A 9,034-nucleotide genomic window follows, 5' to 3' on the forward strand; every position below is an offset into this window, starting at 1 on the left:
TAGCTCGAAACTTCTCTTCTTATCTGGGTTTCCGCCTAGGCAGAAAAGCCTTTGCGTTCAAGACAGGCTCTTCAGCCTCAACATTGATCCCAGGATATTCACGAAACTGGGAGAGACAGTGTTAGATCAACTCAGGAACCAAGAGATACAGATCATGGCTTGTCTGGACGGTTGGCTCATTTGGGCCCGGTCGGCCATAGAAGGCAACAGAGCTACGAAGGAAGTACTTCGATTTTTCGACAACCTGTGATTTTGGGTCAATCTCCAAAAGTCTCGCCTGCAACCATCAGGCCACTTAGAATGGTTAGACATTCAGTGGCACTTTTCGAAGCACACTTTGTCTCTCCCTTCCAAAAAGGTAAGAGGAATAGCTTCCAAGAACAAGAATTTTCTCAAACACAAACAGATGTTCAGAAGAACCTTAGAAAGTATCATCGGCTTTCTCCAATTCACTTCAATGACAAAAATTCAAAGACATCAATCGAGTTTGGAGAAAGAGAGCTACAGTACCTTTAAGAGACAAGGTCTCAAAGATCCCCTCTGTCTTGAAAACGAGACTACGCCCATGGTCCGAACCGAAGAACCTCTCCAAATCGGTTCCTCTACAATTCCCACCTCCACAAGAGACATTCCATACAGCCGCGCCTCTAAGTGGATGGGGGGATTATTCCGAACATCAGATGTTTCAGGGATCTTGGTCACCCGTCATGAAACAGACCCATATCAATGTTCTCGAAGACATGGCAGTGTTCTTGACCCTGAAGAGAGACTCCTCCGAGGTCGAGCCACATCAGAGTAGTGTCAGACAGAACAGACGTGGTACACTGCGTCAACAGGGGAAGATCCAAGTCACCCAACCTGAATCGGATCCTGGTCACTATCTTCGCCTGGCCAACAGAAAAGAACTGGATCCTGTCAGTAACTCGCCTTGCGGGAGTCCAGAATGTGAGAGCAGACTCACTAGCCAGGACGGAACCACTGGAGTCAGAATGGTTTCTAGACATAATTTCATTCCGGTGGATAATCAGGAACCATTAGAAGAAGGTTTACTTATTTCCCCCAGTGAATCTTCTAATGTGGCTTTTACACAAACTACGCTCCTTCCGGGGGGCAGTGGTTTTGGTACCACCTCACTGGCCAGGAACAGTTGGTTTCCTCTCCTCCTCGAGTTGAAACTCCATCCCTTCCGGATTCCGTTCCCCAAACTGACTCAAGTAATCCAAACTCACTGTCAGATTGCTCAAGGGTAGCCGAAACTCTGACTTTGTGGACTACAGGAAGTTTGCAGCTCGTAGAGACGCGAACATTGAACCGGAAATCGATCTCTACATCGAATCAGACAAAAGGGACTCGACAATTCGCCAATATGATTCGGCCGTTAACAACTAGCAGATTCCTTAAGAGTTCAGACCATACTCGTATGTCTCCGAATATAGACATCTCTTTCTCTAGGTTCTTATTTGGCAAAGGCCTAACAGTTAGCACTTTAACCACCATCAAGAAAGCTTTGAAGAAGACCTTCCTTGATGGGTTTAACATTAACCTAGCTGATTCCTATTTCTCATCTATTCCAAAAACATGTGCTAGGCTTTGACCTTCGGTTTGGCCACAAAAGGACTCTGGTCTATGAACGTTGTCCTCAAAACTTGCGCCGGACACGGACAATGAATCCTGCTCTTATCACTCTTCTTAGGAAGACTTTATTTCTAACGGCTTTGGCCTCAGGTGATGGAATATCAGAACTAGCAGCTCTCTCACGAACCCGGAAAACATAGATTTCCTCCCTACAGCCGAAGAACTCCTTTCTCCAGACAAAGATTTCCTAGGTAAGAAATGAGGATCCGCTAAATAGGTGCTCCCCTCGGAAGATTATTCTTCTTCCCCAGGATCTTTTCTCTGTGTTCAGTCACTACTCTCAAGGCCTTTTTTAGCTAGAACTGCCACACGCTCGTCTGGCCCCTTGGCTATCGGGGAACAAGGAGGTACTATTTCCATTCACGGCATCAGGCAACAAATCCTCTACTTCTTTAAACATACTAATCCGGAATCATTTCCCCAGGCTCATGATATACGGACAGTAGATACCTACATCAATTACTTCCAGAACAGGGACTTTGATGATTTTTAAACAAAAAATATACGGGTTGGAAATCCCCTATGGTTGTCTTACGCCACTATCTAAAGATTTTACAGGCCCTTATAAACCCGACGATGGCAGCGGGGAGCCTATTCCCTCTCCATTAATCTCGGCTGCTTCCTTTCTTCCATCTCTCCTCTTCTCCCTCCTACCCGCCACTCACACCACGTCGTCACTCTCCTGGGTAGTTCGTTAGCCCTATGATATTTGCCATGTTTAATTCCTATGGTTTGACTGTTATTGTAGTTACTGTTCCTTTAAGGTTTAGATATGCTTAGACATGTAAGGTCTGATGCCTTTTGCGATTTGACACTCAGTTGATTCCTTGTCGTCTTAGTTATTTAGCCTTACGCTCCCTATGTCTTTTGGCTAGTTGGTAATTGGACGTTTCTTACATTATTATATTATATTATTGTCGTACATGGTGATGGTATGCTCCGCATTGTTATTACTTTGTTGGGCTTGGAAGGCATTCTCTGGTACTTTTTCACCGGCCATCACAGATCGACCCAGAAAAGGGATTTTGACGAAAGAAAAATCTATTTCTGTGACGCCCGGTGAAAACCTTCCCAGTTATTTTTGTACGGACCCACCCTTTCCTTGCCAAACCATATGTTCTTGCAGAAGGATGACCTGGAGAGCGCGAGTAGTAGGTGTCGGTGGCGTAGCCCAACTGTATTCTCTAGGGCCTGTCACGGCCCTCCCCTTTGATGAAGGGATTATCTAAATGGAAGACAGCCTGTGAATAAATAAATACACGACACCAACAAGGTGTTCACGCGAGGGTTGTAACCTCTGCATTCCATGCTTTATCTTTCTCTAGTATATTTGGAAGATTTATATTAGAAAAGTGTAAGAAGGACCCTTTTCACCGGGCGTCACAGGTCTCTCCCCAGAAATAGATTTTTCCTTCTCGTCAAAATCCCTTTTATGCTCGAAAACTTTGGTTTCTCAAATGAAGCTCTCGTCTGAGCTCCTCATTACTGGTTTTAAGAAGGCAATAATTTGGATGTGGAAACTCATTCCTAGGGCCTGGGAATGACGGTGTATTATAGGACTGAGTACCCTGAGTCATCCAAGTCTTGCTACAAATGTGGATGTCATGCGATTCAAGTAATAAAAGTTTGTGGTAGGCATAACAACTACATGAGTTAGATCTACCAGAATTCAGATATGGATGATTCTATTTTTTGTCTTTTTAACATTATGAATAAGATGAATGTTGAGAAAGGCCTCCATTTGATTTGTTTTTGTTAGTGATTTCATTGGTCTCTATAGGGAGTAGTTAAATTCTGTTTCTCCTACTGATTGCCATGGTTTAAGAGCTTTGGACTTTGCCTCTGAATCAGGCTGAGCAAATCATAAGTGAAGCTGCTCACAGGTCTGGAAAATGCCTAGACCTAGTAGACGCCGACTCCTCTGGCATTAATAATGAGGTTGGTTCTCCACTTGGGACAACTCTTCATGCCTTAATTTTACTAGTAGTGAAAACTGAGCAGCTTGTCCCTCATGTGTCATACTCGTGCAAGATTTGTAAAAATCTCAAGCAAACTGGAAGGGCATTTTGAGTGACCCTTTTTTCTAACTTCAATTGGTCACGATTGTATAATAGTGTTAAGCCTCATGTTCTTTAGAATGAGAATCTTGTCAATATAATTGGTAGGCATATCCCTTTTTTGTGTGCTAAAGTACCAAATGAAAGACAAACCCTGGTTCAACTATTATTGTAGATGTCTTTATTTGTAGAAGCAGAAGTCCTTTCATGTTTAGAAGGGTAACAGATCAGATTTGACGTTGAATAACTATACTCGTCCAAGAGCTGTTGCTCAAAAGATGTAGGATTCAACTGAAAAGGAATAGAATTTAACCATAAAAGAAACACTTTGTTACCACCTAAGAACATAAATCTGCACATATTGGTTCAGATGCAACAGTTCCTCCTCTACTTACAGCAGATGGCTCTATCACTCACTGTCCAAAGGAAAAGGCAACCCTTTTAGCTAATGTGATTGAAAGTAAACAGAGTAATGAGAACCTTGATCTCCTCATTCCTGTTTTCCTGAGGATAAACAAACTTGTTTATCTTCCTGCTGTCATGAAATTAAAACACTCTTGATGGTTATAAAAGTGTAGACCCAAAAGGTATTTTGCCTTTGCTTTTATTTTTAAAGACTTGTTGGTGAATCGATAATGTTACTCCATTATGTAAATGTGTTTGTGGTAGATCAAGTCCAGTGGATTACCTCCGAATTTCCATAACTCGTAGTATCTAAAGTTTTTTAATGTCTTTTGGCAAAACCTCTGAATAGGTTTGCTCAAGATAGTCTTCTGTACCCTAGTTTGTAGTTTGGTTTTTGTAAAGGCCTTGGAGCATGTGATGCCCTTCTTACAATCTCTAATGCTGTACAGAAATCCCTTGATTGTGGTCAAGAAGTTTGTATAATTGGCCTAGATTTTAGTGCTGCCTTTAACTGTGTTCATCATGAGGCCCTTGTTTTCAATTTCAAACAGTTGGGAGTGATTGTGTGTTTTCTTAGTATCATTATTGAATTTTTAAGTAATAGATTGCAGAGAGCTTTTGTTAATGGGCATTAACGTGTAGGAAAATATCTGGTGTTCCTTAGGGTAGTGTTCTTGGCCCATTAATTTCCATAATACAGTGTATATACACATGATAGTTTGGCATATCTGGTGTTCCTCAGGGTAGCTTTCTTGGCCCTTTACTTTTCATACTATATACACACTTGACATATGGTTTGGCCTAGAAATAAACTTGTTGCATATGCAGATGATGCTACTCTGCATCAATTCCATCTCCTGAATGTAGATCTGGGGTTGCTGAAACTCTTAATAGAGATCTAGCTAAAATTAGTGCATGGTGCAAGTTATGGGGCATGAAGTTGAACCATAAAACTCAAAATATAATAGAAAGTACAGTAGGTCACGGACAATGGCTCCTCAAAATCCAAATCACAGCATTGATAATGTTCTTTCAACATCCCCATGACTCTTCAAAATTTTAGGTGTTATACTTATGAGAAACCCATAGGTCTGTCTCTTCAATTGCACAAAAAATTGGGTTATTGAGTCTTGTAAGATATTCAGTGATATCAGTCTATTTTGTAGTGTTTTAATTCTTTCCTTCTAACTGTTTTTGAGTATTGTTCTCTTGTATCATCTTCAGCTGCTGATTCTCATCTTAATTTGTTGGACAAGAACTTAGTTTATTAAATTTCTTATTCCTGAGCTAGATATTAATCTCTGGCACAGTCATTCTATTAGTTCAGTATGTATGTTGCATAAGATTTTTCATAATTCTGACCATCCTTTGCAGTCAGATCTTCTCGAACAGTACCATCCTGTTTGTGATACCAGGTATGCAGCAGACATGGGTCCAAATACAAGTACTTGAACTAGGCCTTAAGTATGAAATTTTGAGTACTTGTACAAGAGTTTTTAAAATTCAATGTACTTAAACTTGTACTTGGCCAAAAAGCTCTTGAATAAGCAAGTACTTTTTAAGTGCATTACACACTTAGTAGGCTACATAACTAATCGTATAACAAAAAATGCACCATGAGTGACCAATAACGTGACTATAATGTGTAGTTTTTGTTATAATGAATTATGTACATTAAGTCAATAATAAAGATCTATCAAGGTTGATAAAATTCATTCATCTGTGTATCAACAGAATTTAAGTCGAATTTTGTGCAATCAATTCCTGAATGAACCTATGGCAACCGGTTCTCTTCCTGTCTGTATCTGCATTCATGATGATCGGTTCTGTAGTATACAGTGTTTAGCCTTTCAGTTGCCATCATTCGTAGCAGTGTTAGTGTCGTTATATCGCCTAAGGACTCGGGTGTATGGAGCCACCAAGTTGCCAGAGGATACCTGTGGCACATTCAAGGCAATCTCTACAAGGAGTGTGCTTGTGGTATATCATGCTCCCAAAAGGTTTGGATTGTGCACCAAAGCTTGGCACTTATGACCAAAACATTCTTAATGACATGCTAAAAATTTGAGCCATTTGAGGAGACCACCGATTGTGCTCAAAGACAGAACTGTTTCCTCTAGTAGTGTCTTTTCATGTGCTAGGGCTCACGTTTCACCTAGACAAAATGCAATCTTAAGTATAACAGTGGTTTGATATTTGGATTGAAGAACCCATTACAGAAACTCTTCCAGGTATATGAAGAACGGAAAATGTATGAAATGGCAACCATTCTTGATCCAAGATTTTAAATTAGATTGGTTTCCTAAAGAAGAGGAAAAATGGACTAGTGTCCTAACCACAGCTCAGTTTATGTCCAAAGATATTACAGCTCATGCAAGCATGGATACTGTCTCAGACCATACAGAAGGTACACTGGGACCTAGTTCAACTGAATGAAAAAGAAAGAAATTGTTTAGTTTTATGGGTAACAGATCAACAATCGACAGAATATGTAAAACAGATTCAAGAGTCATTAATATTGAATTTCAAAGATACTGGGGTCAGCTATGTATTTCAGAAGAGAGAGATGTGCTAGCATACTAGAAAGACCACAGAGAAAGCTTTTCAACTCTTGCTAAGATGGCACAAAAGTACCTATCAGTCCCTGCTTCTTCTGCCCCAGTAGAAATGACTTTCATTATTGCAGGAAATTTATTTTGCTCAGACATATGTTGCCTGACAAGAATTTCAAGTGTGATGTTAGTAAAATGCAATGATAAATCCTACACACAGAAAATAGAGAAATGGTACTAATCATATCAGAGAGAAATGTAATTTTGTTTAGAACTTTTCTGAAAAGAATTATTTTCTTTAAAGTATTTCTGAACAACCTAATTTTGTTTAAATTACTCTGAACAGATCACATGCCTTTCCCCCCCCCCAAAGAGATGAAAATCCTTTAGTATTAGCATGTTAAGAATAGCATCGCTTCACCTCTTTTTGACCCTATGGGCTAAGGGTCACTGGCATAGTGTGAGAACTACTCAGGGATATCCTTTTGGGAGGCTTCTCTTTATAAAGGAAGCTATAGTTTAACATAAAATTTTCTCCTAGATAATTTGCAATGCAAAGTTCATTAGACATTTTTTACCGATTTTAAATCAAACATTTCACAGATAATAAAATATCTGCTGAAGTATATTTCTACTTGTACTTAAGTACATTGTCAGGTACTTAGACTTAAGTCTCGAGCAAATCTTCTGTATTTGTACTTGTACAGTAATTATTCTCTTTCTCAGTACTTGTGTTCAGCCTCATGTACTTAGACCCATGCCTGGTATGCAGTTAATTTTGATAGTCATGCCTTGTCCATCATGAGGCTCAATACAGTACTACACAATATTCAAGAAGTTGTATTCCAGCTGTGATTTAGTCGTGGAATGATCTTCCTAATCAGGTAGTTGAATTGATAGAACTAAAGAAGTTTAAAATTACAGCTAGTATATTCATGTTGAACAGGCTGTTTTGTCTTTAAGATTATTCATGAAAGAGCCATTTTAATGCTGTTATTGTTTTTTAAATGTTAATTGTTCATATTACTTTTCTTTTAGTTTGTTTATTTATGTTTCCTTTGCTCACTTGGCCTTTTTCCCTGTTAGAGCCCTCGGCCTTGTAGTATCTTGCCTTCCAACTAGTCTTGTAGCTTGGCTAATATGATGTCGACAACAATAATGTTCCCCACCATTATCAAGTTATAGCTTAAGACTCCTCAATGAAATTCAAACTGATGTAGAAGTCATTATGAAAAGCCATTTGATTTGTTCAATGATACCTAGTTATATTTCTGCAATTAATTCCATTACTTTTGTTGCAGGATTATGCCATCAGCTACCAGTCCTTGGTAATTGGATCAACTTGGACTTAAATCGAACACTAAAGGAACCAGGCAGATGATGCTGTTGATGGAACAGAGAAAAGAATTATAAAACCTATTAAGTGTAGAGCCAGATAACAGCGATTAATAGAAGCCGTTGATAGTCGGTCAGTGCCTTTTATAAAGTTCTCTGGAAAGATGTGGAAATTGCAAACAAGGTTACTTATGCCCTCGTTTCATCACTAAATCTTGTAACGGTTAGTCTACAGGTTTGGACAGTTTTCATAAGGTCCCAAAAGTATTTCTTTTGCTAATCATTTGGTAGGTTTTCCTATATCAAATCAAGCACTAAACGATGTTACGAGCAGAGATGCGAAGTATGCATGGTCTTGACTAATAAACTAGCTAAAAAACTAATAAAAGCAATTATGATGGATCCCAGAGTATTTATAATAAAACTCTTTGTTGACTTTTCATATGCTATCATAAAATGCATTAATAAGAGGTAGGTTGGTAGTTTTATGACTATTAAGAAGTAATAGTGGCCAATTTAGTAGATATAATTAATAGGATAAAATTAACTCTTACAAATCACTTAAAAAAAAAAATTTCATCAAATTCACATTTAAATTGTCTATAAATTTAAAAACGGATTTATGATAAATAGGCAGATAGACGGATTCTCTTGATTAAATGACAAATGTATTAATATTATTTGGTGTATTAGGAGAATTAAAACATGCCATGGATCTGTTGAGTAGATTACAATGTTTATTCAGATTCATTTAACACATACTGGTTGTTTGGTTTTACATAATCTGTACGAGAGAATCCATTACAGATTCTTTTTGTTGAATTAATTAGTGGCTGATTATGAGTGTAAGATATATTAGCAGATCATTATTCCCCTGAAAAGTAAGACTAAAAAGTATAAAATCATCCATGTTATTCTGTTTCTATTCTTGTCTTTTTCAAAATTTATTTGCAATGATTTTTAAATAACCACTATATTTTTCTCTTGATGTATCTTTAACACAAAATAAGGTTTTTTTTTTGTCAATTAAATTACACAGTCTACCACAGA

The 9,034-nt window shown here is 38.4% G+C and overlaps 1 long non-coding RNA gene across 4 annotated transcripts in view; it reads left to right on the forward strand.

Annotated features, from left to right (window-relative positions):
• LOC137615179 (uncharacterized) overlaps positions 1-9,034 on the forward strand; it is a 441,588-nt gene that overhangs the window by 45,791 nt on the left and 386,763 nt on the right. For 3 of the 4 annotated variants that reach the window (XR_011039181.1, XR_011039182.1, XR_011039183.1), the window contains exon 4: positions 7,951-8,316. This is a non-coding gene — a long non-coding RNA (uncharacterized lncRNA). Of the gene's footprint in view, positions 1-7,950; positions 8,317-9,034 lie in introns of those variants that run through there. The other variant, XR_011039184.1, reaches the window with a different exon arrangement.

The sequence above is a fragment of the Palaemon carinicauda genome, chromosome 21, assembly GCF_036898095.1.
Source record: "Palaemon carinicauda isolate YSFRI2023 chromosome 21, ASM3689809v2, whole genome shotgun sequence".
Lineage (NCBI taxonomy): Eukaryota > Metazoa > Arthropoda > Malacostraca > Decapoda > Palaemonidae > Palaemon > Palaemon carinicauda.